Source organism: Sciurus carolinensis, unplaced genomic scaffold, assembly GCF_902686445.1.
Source record: "Sciurus carolinensis unplaced genomic scaffold, mSciCar1.2, whole genome shotgun sequence".
In the NCBI taxonomy this organism is placed as follows: domain Eukaryota; kingdom Metazoa; phylum Chordata; class Mammalia; order Rodentia; family Sciuridae; genus Sciurus; species Sciurus carolinensis.
Genome location: NW_025920346.1, coordinates 115,032 through 128,133, shown reverse-complemented (window position 1 = coordinate 128,133; position 13,102 = coordinate 115,032). Strand labels below are relative to the sequence as shown.

General features: G+C 35.1%; 1 pseudogene; it reads right to left on the bottom strand.

Moving 5' to 3' along the window:
- The window catches only part of LOC124975625 (ankyrin repeat, SAM and basic leucine zipper domain-containing protein 1-like), a 62,415-nt pseudogene that overhangs the window by 37,272 nt on the left and 12,041 nt on the right, over nucleotides 1-13,102 (bottom strand).

Sequence of the window (13,102 nt, the reverse complement as noted above, 5' to 3'; positions counted from 1 at the left end):
TTTAATTAAAGGTTCTGACTGGTGTAGAAATGTTTCAAAACAAAAATGGTTTTGAAAGGCAAAATAATAGAAATAGTTTTTAAAGACTTAAATGAGGACATGTAGAGTAAAATACCCCAAAACAGCAGTAAGGATGTATGAGTGGAGACAAAAAGGTAATATATCTTTCCACTTTATTCCTATGCATTTGTTATTGTTTTTTTTAATTACCTTTCAATATTTTGTAATTAAAATCAAATTTCAAATGGTTGACTACTTAGCAGTAGGTTCTTTCAAAAGAATCAAAAACCCATATATGCTATCAATTATATCAAGTTCTATTTCTTCAAGAGCCTCCATCACCTTCATTGAATCTCATCCCACTATTTCCAGGACAAATTTCTTTTCTAAAACAAATTTCTGCCTATTCTTTCCCAACTAACACTACTAACACTATACATGCATTAATATTAGTTATTCAGGCCTCTTTCTCCTTATTCAAATTGAATTCAATTTTATTCTTTACATAGAAAATGAAGTTACACTACCTGACTACCAAGTTCAACATTTTTTATTTGCTAATAATAACAAACATTTGTATATTTTTATATGTTCTACATCCTTTAATTTACACATTATCTCATTTCAATTCTCTCTCTCCCCAACAACCCTTTTATATAAATGCATCTATATTTTACAAGGGAGAAAATTGAAGGATAGAAATGTTTGTACCTGGGTCAAGATTACAGAGACATTGAGTGGCAGAGTTAGTAATTTGTTTCCCAAAGATTTTACTTTCTGAGAAACCATATATCATCTCTAACACAGAAGAAAATCATCTTACTATGTACAATCTCACCTATTTTGTGTGAGAATGTTGTGTAGCTATAACTAGATGGTAAATATCTGTTATATTGTTGCATAATTTGAACCCTTACAGTCAACAATTTACATTTGCATGTGAAGGTAATTTAAAAAATATATTTAAGAAACAGAAAAGCAAAATGGAACCCAGGACAGAATCGTGATGTTTTACATAAACAAACAGATGCTCCAAAAGTTTAAGTAATTTTCCTAAGAAATACACTGAATAAGGCAATAAAGCTGGAAAAAATAATTCAAGGCTTTTTTTTATAATATCTAAGCTCAGACCTCATCCCACCAAAAGCAAAATTACAGGACAGAAAAAAAAAAATCACTACAACGTATATAACTACAACTAGAAACAATTCTTGAGAAATATAAACTACAGTAAAGTAAATGCTGAAAAAGAAAACTCAGGGTGGGGTAGGATTAGTCCGAATAGCCCTCTTGAATGATTTGTAAGAAATGATGTAAGTTAATTAGCATGGCACACAATGAGAAGGCAAAAAAATTAAGGCAGGAAGAACTCAACGTCAACTAAGATATTTAGAATGATGGATATATTAACGTCGATTGCATTTTCATTATAAAAGCAGCACAAGCCTCTTGAAACAAGGAGTGCTTGTGAACTTAGAAGACTGTGTTCAGTTGACATTATCCCTTAACTCTCACCAGAATCCAGAAGCTCCTCCACTGAGGAAGTATCTCCAGGGGCCAATGCCTTCTTAAACGTTGCATTCTTTTCTTCTGTAGGCAAAGGAATGTTTAATTTCTAAAGAAAGACAAAAAATTAACTCTGTGTTAATCGTGTTTCTGTTCCCATGTTAGGAAACAGTGGCATCTGATGAAGACACAGCTGTCAGGGTCTGGTCCACAGGCACAGCTTGTGCAGTGTCCTTACCTAAGAGGAGGGGCAAGGACAGGTCTGAACCTGAGCGAGGAGTTGCCTGAGAGCCAACGCAGTGCACCCATGAAAATCATATCTGGGAATGGAAGGAAAAATGAGGGATTTGTTTCAGCCCCAAAACCCAAACTTGGAAACCCTGGTGAAAAGAGAAACACCCCATGGAGGTAAGAAGTTTCCAGGTGAGACATCGCCTTGAAAACCGTACACACAAGACCCCGGCCCTACCTGGGAGAAATGGTGGAGTTACCCAATCTTCCAGTCGTCATCCTAGCTCTTGCTACTCTCCTCTCCACCAGTCACCACCACGCCCGAGCAGGCCCACTACAGCGTCTGCCACTGTGCCGGACCAGTCACTCTCCCCACGCCCTGCGCAGTGCACGTATGCGGTGCGTGTGCGAAGTGCGTGAGCGCAGGTCTGCCCCCTAAGTGTGGTGCGGGAATGTGCCACATGAGAACATTGGGACCTAGGTCTCCGCGCAAGTGCGTGGCTGCATGCATGCCCACTTCTCCGGGCTCCTACTCACCCAAAGGAGAGCTTGAGGGGTGAAAACACTTAGTGTTCTCCAGGCTGACAGGCTCCTGACCAGAAATTTTCATTCCTTTCAGATACTCTCCCACCATCCTTATAGAGTATTTGGTGAAGTATTTATTGGGGCAGGAATGCCCGCTTGTGGCAGAAGCCGTCAAGACCAGGTTCTCCTGGTGTTCCACCATCCCCTCCACTGCTGGTTGCCAGTTCTGCTGCTAACCATGTGTCTTGGGGCAAGGACTCACAGTGGTGGAGCACCACACATGCTCCAGATGCCATCAGACAGTGGGAGCCAAGAGGAGTCAGGAGGAGGACCCTCAAGGAATTCTTTACACTTAAGGTGATGTCAGAGTTAGACACTTTAGGCCATGGGAACACTTGCCCGCTGTGAAATATAGATGTCCCAGAGGAAAACTGAGTCAAGAACTGTGACTGCAGGGAGCAATGGGTCCAAGGAGTTAGAAAGACTGCAAAGATTTAAATTAGCAGACAGGAAGTAAATGATTCAAACCCCAGGAGAAAGCAGTGTGGTGGGCTGACTGATCTGGCTCCATGAGTATGTTATAGGCCAGACTCCAAGGGAAATGACTAAACAGACTCCATTTTGCTCTAAGACTCTATGTTATGAAAGAAATAAGTTTCTCCCATGGGAACACTCTGCCTCTGTACCCATCATCAGTTACTTAGCGTGACATGTTTAATAATATACACTGGCAACTCCTATGTAGTAAAAAATTGCTCTCCTTTGATCTCTATTGCTCTTAACCAATGTACCATGTAAATGGTAATTGTGTGGATGTTAGCAACCATTCTTTAGTTTTTACCTAGGTATGGGTCAGTTTATCCCACTTCCCCCTCTGTCAATGATCTCATGATGTTTGTAGCAACCATTCTTCAGTTTGTACCTAGACAAGGGTCAGTTTGACCCTCTTCCCCCTCTGTCAGTGATCTCATGATGTTAGTTTGTATCATAGCAACAGACACTTATGATTAATGTGATTTTTGGTGTAAGAACCCCTACAACCCTGTGGTTGGGGCTGTTCTCCCAATAGCCATTTTTTGGGGGCATTGTGTGAGACAGTCAGCCAGGTGGCTTAATAAAGACTCTCAAATTTGGACTTCTCAGTGTTGATCAGTCTGTTCTTAAGTTGAGCCCCATAACAGCAGCCCAAGGTCAAACTCAATTTTCAACATCTGACTTCTCGATGGAATGTTGGTAGCACATTATCTTTGCCACAACAGAAAAGTTGATTCATCAAGGAACAGAACACATTCATATATCAAGATTATATAAAAGGGAAGTAGCCATGCACCATTCTTCAAAAAGTGCTAAGCAGTGCATTTTTTCCTTGAAGATTCTAGATTACTTATTTACTTCAGAGACTCTTCAAAGGTAAGTACTTTTAAGTAAGTTATTTTGGGATCACATTTTTTCTTTCTAAATGCTTTCATTCAGTGCATGTTATGGATCAGTAGGTATACTTTGGCCCAACTAGGTTTGATAAGACAACATTAAAGACAAACCAAGTGACCTCATGGAGCTCATATTTTAATGAGTAAAACTATGCAAATAAATGAGACTTTCAGATAGTAAGGACCCTAAAGAAAATAAACTAGTGTTGTTCAGGTTTTGAAATCAAATCACTTAGGTTGTTTCTGGTGGAATCATTAGTTGCAAATGTGAGCCCCTGAGCAATTTACTTAACTTCTACCTCTGTACCAGTTAACTTTTCTGTAAAACGGACATGCTCATAGTGTTCAACAAAAAGAGTTGTCAGGATTAAATTGAAGTAATGGGCTTGAAATAGGGCCCATCTCAATGTGAGGTAAATAAATCTTAACTATTATATTGTAAGTTTAAATAAGGTACTTAAAGCCTGAACAGGGTACCGTATGACAAAAAGTTGTTAGTCATAAACATGGGAGAGTAAAGCTTGACTGACAGTGGAAAAGTCTAGGCAAGGCTGTAAAGCAGGAAAAAGATGAGACCCAGGTATAGAACCATAGTGGATAAATGAGACACCAAAAGGGCAAAGTTTAAGAATGTATTCACTAACAAATGCAATGAGGGCATCCTTAAATCTCAGGCACTTTATTCCCTTTCCTTGCTTGTAGAATCATTAAAAGGAGACTGGGAAATGAAAGGACTTTTCAGACTTTAAGTAAGGAGTTTGGGTTTTATTGTTAAGAGCTTTTAAAAAGCAAAATGTTTTTTAAACTAAGGAAAGATGTATTCTGAAAAGTGTGTGTGTGTGTGTGTGTATGTATGTGTGTGTTTGTGTGAATTTAAAGATATTCCTTTTGGAGATAAGTCTTTTAGTTTGAACAATGGGATAAGTAGTGATATCATTTATTATGATGAGGAAAGACTACAGAATAAACTTGAAGACATAATGAGCATCTCAAAATTAATTCAAAACCAAACAGCCAAGTGTAATTTTCAGGTGGGTGGTTAGAGGTAAGGAGCTTAGGAGAGCCTATCTTGGAGATTTGCATTTGGTAGTCATCCACATACAAGTAGTTTTTTTAAACCTTGTGGTTTATCCAGCAAGAGCTTTTGTAAATATTGATTAGATTATTCTAGAACTTATATGGAAAAGTAAAGGAACTAGAATACTTAAAACAGTTCTAAAAAAGAAGAATGAAGTAAGCACTTGATTTCAAGACTTTCAGGACATTGTGATACAGATCAATGGAACAGAATGGAGAGCTTAGAAATGGCACCATGCAAGTACAGTGTAGCTAATTGGACAAAGATGTGAGATCAATTTAATGCAGGAAGGGTATAGTCATTTCAAAAAGTGGTGCTGGAGCAATTGAATATATATATGTTAAAAATTAAAAAAACCTCAACCTAACCTTTTACAATACTAACTTAAATGGGTCTTAGGTCTACATGAATGTTAATAACTACATTGTTCATAATTGCCAAAAGTAGAAAACAACTCAAATTTTCATCAACTGATGAATGGATAAACAAAATTGTTATATCCATACCATCTGTATTAGTTTCCTAGGGCCACTGATACATATTATCACAAAATAATGTGGCTTATAAGTCAGATTTTTTTTCTCTCATTGTTCTGGAAAGTTGAAGGGAGGGGTTGCCTACAAAATTTATTGTGAATTATAATCAATAGAATTTTGTAATTAAATGTGAAGGCTGATGAGGTGAGAAGTTAAAGTAGATAATAAAATAACAAATAATAAAGAGAATAAAGAAGAAACAGCATGAATATTTAAAAAACATTGATGTCCAGGTAAGTCTGGAGTTCCTCAGAGTCCTGAGCTATTGGTTAAACTTAAGAAGTCATCTTCCTAAAAGGAAATGACAAATTAAGGTAATAATTACCCATAGAGAACAAAGATGATGTTGGGGTCTGGGAATAAATCCTTGGGTACCACCAAAGGAAAAGGAGCAAAACAAGGGACTTAATAAATAGTAATCAAATTAGCAGAAGATAAGGGAAAGATCAGTGCTTCAAAAATTGCACCAAATTGTAACCCATATAATAACAATAATGATGATTATTCATTTGATAGTGCTTCCTGTATTCCAGTTAGTGTTCTAATGACTTTACTTATATTGTTAGTGAACTTCACAAAATTCTATGGAAGCAAATCCTATATCAATTTAACAGAAGGGGAAATAAAGGCACACAGGGTTTAGTACTTCCATGTGTTCTGACACTACTCTTAGTACTTTATATCCACTAATTCATATAATTCTCACTATAGTTTTTAATATGCCATTGTCTCACCATTTTACTGATAAAGAAACTGAAGTACAGAAGTTATATAAGCTGTCCCAGAACACATAAGTAGGATAAACTGAATTTGTACCAGGCTCTTTGGCTCCCACTTTGTGCTCAGGTTTAACTATGGAAATGGAATACCCACAAAGCACGCTCTCATTTGAGGATACTTGTGCCATTTGAATGATTCCCACACTGTAACAGGAAACACTCTTTTCCAAAGAAGTTTTCATCTTCTTACTAGAAAACCAGACTCAGAATAAACTATGATTCATTTACAGGTAAATCACAAGCTTATTCCTGGACAGATAAGTCATGGGTGATTTGGTTTTGTCTGAAAACATTTGGAAATTTCCCCAGGATGACTTCCTGGAATGATTGGAAAGCCATCTACCCACTACAGGAAAAACTTCAGTATTCTATGTGGTTCTCTGATGACAGGAGCCTGGTAAAACAAATAAAACAGGAAACCAGTGACACACCAGGAGTAACTGTTACTCAAATTTAGACTTTTCCAATTCTTGTGTTTTTTAATAACTTTTAAGCTTTGACTCAGAAATTAGTGATGATTAGCCAATACAGTTTATTTTGCCATAACAAATGATGATGCTGTATTTCATGAGAACTTGTCTTACTGTCAGTATTATCACATTTTCATAATTCTTATTTTTATAGTACTATGTGTGGTATTATTTGTAAAAATTTGAAAATATTCTATTGAGATCCTAAAATCTTAATCTGGTCTGAGTTCCAGTTGGGTTAACTCTCTCATTGGAGATAATTTTGCAGGCATAAAATGGCAAAAAAAAATTTCAATTTCTGTTCACAAGACAATTAAGGTGAAAGATAAGCTATATCTTTTTATTATATAATATTAGTTGAGTCCATGAATACTTACTGTGGGCCTACTGTATTTTCTAGGCATCATGGGAGAAGTTGTAAGAAAGGCAAGCAAGATCTTTGAACTCAGAATATTTATAGTCTAGTCAGAATCAAATGACTAAGTATATTTAATATCAGGAGAAATTTTCTCTTAAGAAAAATTAGCCAAGTAAAGGGGATAAAAGGTAATGGAGGCAAGTGGAAATTTAAAATAGGAATTTCAGGGAAGTTCTCTCTGAGGTGTTATTCTCAGTGTGATGGGAAGCAACAGGGATCTGATTTACCACTATAAAAAAAATCACTGACTGCAAGGAGGAAAGGGGATACACGTATAGAAGCATACCAGTAACATGAATTAGTGAATATAAAGAAAGATTTCAGGATTTGAATGTAAGGCAGTTTGAAGTTTTTATTAACTTTTATTAAGTTTTGTAAAAAATATAGGGCTGGGGAGATAGCTTGGACTGGGGAGATAGCTCAACTGGTAGAGTGCTTGCTTCACAAGCACAAGGCCCTCAGTTTGATCCCCAGTACCACAAAAATAAATAAATAAATAAATAAATAAAATAAACAATATAAAAAATACTTAGAATTTTGAAGTTAAGATATTAATACAGGAGTGAATTCTTTTATGTATTCTTATATGTTACTTTCTGGAAAAAGATGAGAATATAACCCAAATCCTTAAAATAGAAAATAATCACCTGGAAATTATGAAAATGTATGTTGGTTAAGAAGCATCAAGTAGTATGAAGAATCAAGTTAATAAAAATGTTTGTTATATGTTTGTTTCTTCAACAGCACATAAGAATGTCTAAGTTAGAAGTAAGATGATAGAGAAAGAGAGGTCAGAATGACATCGAAATTATAGAACTGGATAATTTGGAGAATGATGGTGTTTACCTCAATGGTGAAAATGAATATAATGGCAGATTTGAATGTGTGTTCATGGGGTAAGTTGGGCATTGAAATTAAGAGTACCAAGTGAGATCTCTGTGCAGTGGTACATGCCTGTAATCCCAGTGGCTCATGAGGCTGAGGTAGGAGAATCTCATATTCAAAGCCAGTTTCAGGAAAAGTGAGGGGCTAAGCAATTCAGTGAGATCCTGTCTCTAAATAGCACAAAATAGGGCTGAGGATATGGGCTCAATGATCAAGTGCCCCTGAATTCAATCCCTGCTCACCCCTCCATAAAAACAGATTGTTAATTAAACTAAAATGAATATTAAATAGAAAGGTAGATACAGATTCACAATTTGAATAAATTGTCTCCTGGGATGTTTCTTTGATTTTATGTTTTTTTAATTAACTAGGAAATATACTTTTTTTTTAATTAACTAGGAAATTTACTTATTTACTTCACTTCTGAAGGCAATCTTCTTACACATTTACTGTCTGTAGAACTTTATTTCATGTTATCTATTATTTTCTTTCTAGATTTTAATGTATCCCCTGCTGCATTATAGACAGATATTATGGAAAACAGTTCTTAAGAGTATGTTAATCTTTAATCAAATGCAACATTATTAATTGTAGACACTGAGAAATATAAATGGCTTATAAAAACAGAGGCATTCTTGTATTGAAAAACATTGCAAAAAATTGCAAGTTTAAAAACTGGATTAAAAAGTAACTAATGATAAAATCCTATAACATTATTTCCAGAACTTTCTTGAATACAGGACACTTGAAAATTAGTAATATATTGATGAACACCAGGGAGAGCTAAACAGATATATTTGGCTCTTGAATTAAAGTAGGTACCAAAATATGGGCATTTAGATAAATTATTTACCTCAATAAATCAATCATGTGTTTACAATGCATTCTAAATAATATAGCTGTTGAAATTACAAGACAAGATATCAAACAAATATACATCACAGATTAATGAATAAAATTAATATCTTATAATATTTTATTCACTGAAAAATGCAATATTTCCTCTTTATCTCTGGATTCTGTATGTGCAGATTCAACCAATTGAAGATAGAAATTTTTAAATTGTAAAAATTGCTTCTGTGCTTAATATTTATAGTCTTTTCTCCTTGTCATTTCCCCCAAAATATGATATAGCACTTATTTATATGGTATTGTTATTGTACTAGATATTATAAGTACTTTAGAGAAGATATAAAATATATGAGAGGGTGCTTATTGGTTTTATGCATTCTGCCATTTTTTTTTCATGAAGGACTTGAGCATTCACAAATATTGGATCCAGGAAGTCTTGTAACCTATTCTTTTTATATACCAAGGGACAGCTACAATACTTAGAGCTGAAACTCATTTAGCATTTACAATGACTAGAGACTATTCCAAGCATTTTATATATACTAACCTTGTATCAGTTAGAAATACTTTTAACTGCAGGTGAAAATATGCATTAATATTCACTTAAATGGTTTATTTTTTCATGTTAAAATAGTCTGATAGCTCATATTAGTTCAGTTCACAATAATTTCTCACAGCACCTACTCCATTCTCTTTGTCTTGTCCTTGTTGTTGCAAGATGTATCTCTCAATCGCAAGTCATATGTTTGTGTTAAAGATAAGAAAAAGGAATAAAAGAGGGTCCCAGCTACATCTGTTCCCTCTTATCAGGGAAACCAAACCTTTTTTATGAACTTCAATAGATGTCTGTGTTGGTCTCCTTCACTGGCATTAATACCTAGTACCCAAGTAGTGAGAGGGATTGAGAAATCAGTCATCACACTTTTTGAGCTTTTACAGTGGAATAGGTTGGGAATGGGTCTTGGATTTGACAGCCAACAGTGACTGCCCTGAGTCCATGCAGTCCTTTTGGAAAGCTTATCAGATGGATAATTTTATCACCATTTTATAAATGATAAACTAAGAGAGATAAATTAAAAAATTAGATCACAAAACTAAATAATATAGAGTTGGAAATCACATCAGATGGTCTGCCTCCAGAATCTACCTTGTTCTTAGCCAATCTACTATGGTGTGGAAAAAATCCATAGACATAACATTGTATCTTCTTCTGTGAGTGGTCATACATATTGTTTCTTACTATTCTCATGAATGTTTTTTTATAATAGATAATGTATCACCTAAGGGTAAAATCAAATAAAAGTGTGCTATTACTCTTATGCTTTCTAAAGCAATAAACCACTTAACTAACTCAAACTTGTAAAATCATGCTTTCCATGAATTGTAAGAATTTTCATATCTCATATCTGAGATTTTCTCATAAATCCTGTGAGAAAAAGAGAGTTAGATGTGATTGCAATGGATAATTGGGAATACTAGGTCAAGGTTGTGGGAATTCAATTCAGATTTGCACAGAGGCAGGCCCTTGTTACTTGATTAGATATCTGCCAAGGTAGAAGTCTTTTCATGAGAATGATTTTTACAAATTCATTTTTAGCTGGTACATAAAAACAGGAAAATTTAACTTGTGAATGTGAATCCATGTAACTTTTGATACACATACACATTGTATAATGTTTAAATCAGGTTAAACTTTTCTATCTCCTCACATGCCTGTGATTTCTTTATAGTAAAATCTTTAAAAATTCTTCTAGACTTTTGAAATATACAGTACTTTATTGTGATCTACAATCACCCTACTGTGCAATGTAGTGTACCAAAACTTCTTATTGCTATATTACTGTCATATCCATTGATCTAACTCTTTTTATTGACACAACCTCCCCAACCTCTGGTAAACACCATTTTACTCCAAACTTCTATGTGATCATTTTTTTTAGGCTCCGTGTATGAATGAGATTATGCAGTGCTTGCATTTGTATACCCAGCTGATTTCATTTAATATGATAAAAAATAATATTTCATGTTGAAAATGACATGGTTTATTATTTTTATGGTAAAAGAGTATTCCATTGAGTATATGTCCTGCATTTTCCTTATGTGTTCACCAGCTGATGATGAACACTTAGATTGTTTCCATCTCTTGGATACTGTGAATAACACTAGCAATGAAAGGTGAGACTATTGAGGTCTCTTTTGCATAATGATTTCCTTTCCTTTGGGTATATACCCAGTAGTGGGATTGCTGGATCTTATGGTAGTTCTGTTTTAAATTTTTCAAGGAACTTCTAGACTAATTTACATCACCACCAATAGTGTGCAAGGGTTCTCTCTATATCCTTTATTATAATTTTAAGAAAAATTGAAACCAGTGTTACATTTTAAAATTTCCTTACATCTATAACAGAAATTTAAAAATTTAAAAGGAAGAATTTAAATGTTTCTCAACAATTTCTTAATGGTAGTCTCTGAAATACCACATTTGATGAGAATGAATTTCATTGATTCCTTAAAATTTTGTAACACAATGGGGAGAGGGGGTAAGGCAAGACACAGTATTTCCGTAGCTTTATTTTATAAAATAGGACTCTGAGTAATTGTATATTCAGTGTTGAAAATAAGCTATAGACTCTGTTGTTATTGCCTGAAAGAAATCAAAACCTTACTGACATAATTCATGTCAATTATTTTGAATATTCAAATGAATCTTTTTTCTTGTAATAAAATTAAGTGTATATTACTTTTCACATTTTAATAGGCAACATCAATTTTTTTGTTTCTACAATGTTTTGTAAATACACAAATTTAAGATAATTTTTTTCTGTCTCAATGAATTCTCATGTATGTATACCATAATATCAAAATAATTCTAGAGCTCTCAGTTCTCAGTGTTCCAAGGATATGGAAGATATCAATTTAACTGCCAGGAAATGTTTATAAGACATTTGTTTTGGATTTGGGAGCAACTGGGGATTGAATCCAGGGACACTTAACCACTGAGCTATATTTGCAGCTCTTTTTTGTATCTTTATAGAGACAGGGAATCTCTGAGTTGCTTAGGGCTTCCTAGGTTGCTGAGACTGGCTTTGAACTTGTGATCCATTTGTGTTTCAATCCCTGATAGATCTTAATACCCTTGAGTAGAGCTTCAGGAATTTGACTGAAGTTGATTTCAATCATAAATGTCTCTTCTGAGCCTGTACCTATTCTTTTAAGCTAGTCAAACATGCAGCATTAATATGAATGAGGAAGCAGTAGTTCCTAAGGAACTAGCACTATTCTCTTTTAGCTCACTCTCACCATCACTCCTCCTTAATATTACTGGACTTGTGTCTTGTGCATCAGCTGTCTTGCCCACACCTTGGCTAAATCACCACATTTCTCATAGCCTCTCAAATAAGTTCTGTCAGGCACTTCATGGATTCCACCATTTCTTTCTTCCCATTCTATTACTTATGTTAATTAATGGAGCTTCTGCTGGTAATTCTCCACTTTTGAGACCAGGCTACTGCTCCCATGGGAATTATGGCACTTATCCAACCACTTGGGCTTGGTCACTGAAGTTCATCCCTGTGTTTCTAGAGACTTAAAAATTGCATAGATATCTAAAGTGGGCAAGAATGTCTTTACTGTGTAATAGTTTGTTGGTCAGTGTCCCCCCAAAATTTATTTACTTGTGAAACTTTGCCAAGCATTGTCTTATTGAAAGAAGACATACCATTGTTTTCATCATTCCTGCCTTCTTGTCCACTTAGGATAATTTAAAGCAGCTACTGATTGAACACTTTATCATCATCAGCTCAAGTGCTATATATGCATTATTACATTTTATACACTTGAAAGAACTTTAAGGAATGAGGGTAATTCTCAGTTTTATGGATAAGTCACCCAAGAGAGAACAGCTTAAATATTTGCCAAGTATCTCATGACTAATAGCTACAGGGTAGGATTCAAAGCCAGAACAATTTGACCCTGTAGTAGATGGTGATGTGCAACTAGCTCCATTTTATTCTGCTGGCAATTCCATCCTCCAGCTGACATGACTGTGGGGTGATAACTCAGAGAAGTGCATTACTCTGAGACTATGATTCCTCCTGTTCCCCCCAATGGTCTTAACAATGATTGAATTATAGGGGCTTGCAACAGGATGACCACTTGACTCAGGTGGGGATGATTCCGTGGTGCAATTTGTGCTCAAGGACTTTCTTTGGGATCAAAAAAAAAAAAAAATCTAACAGAGCAACATGCTTCTGCTGATCTGTCCTACTTCCTCCCCTTATCTTCTTTTGGGAGAGCAGACAGTAAAACTCTTGGACAAGAAAATCATCTCAGGTTTTCCTACTGAATGTGACCTAGTAAACTCCCAATTCCATTTTTTAACCACTACAATAC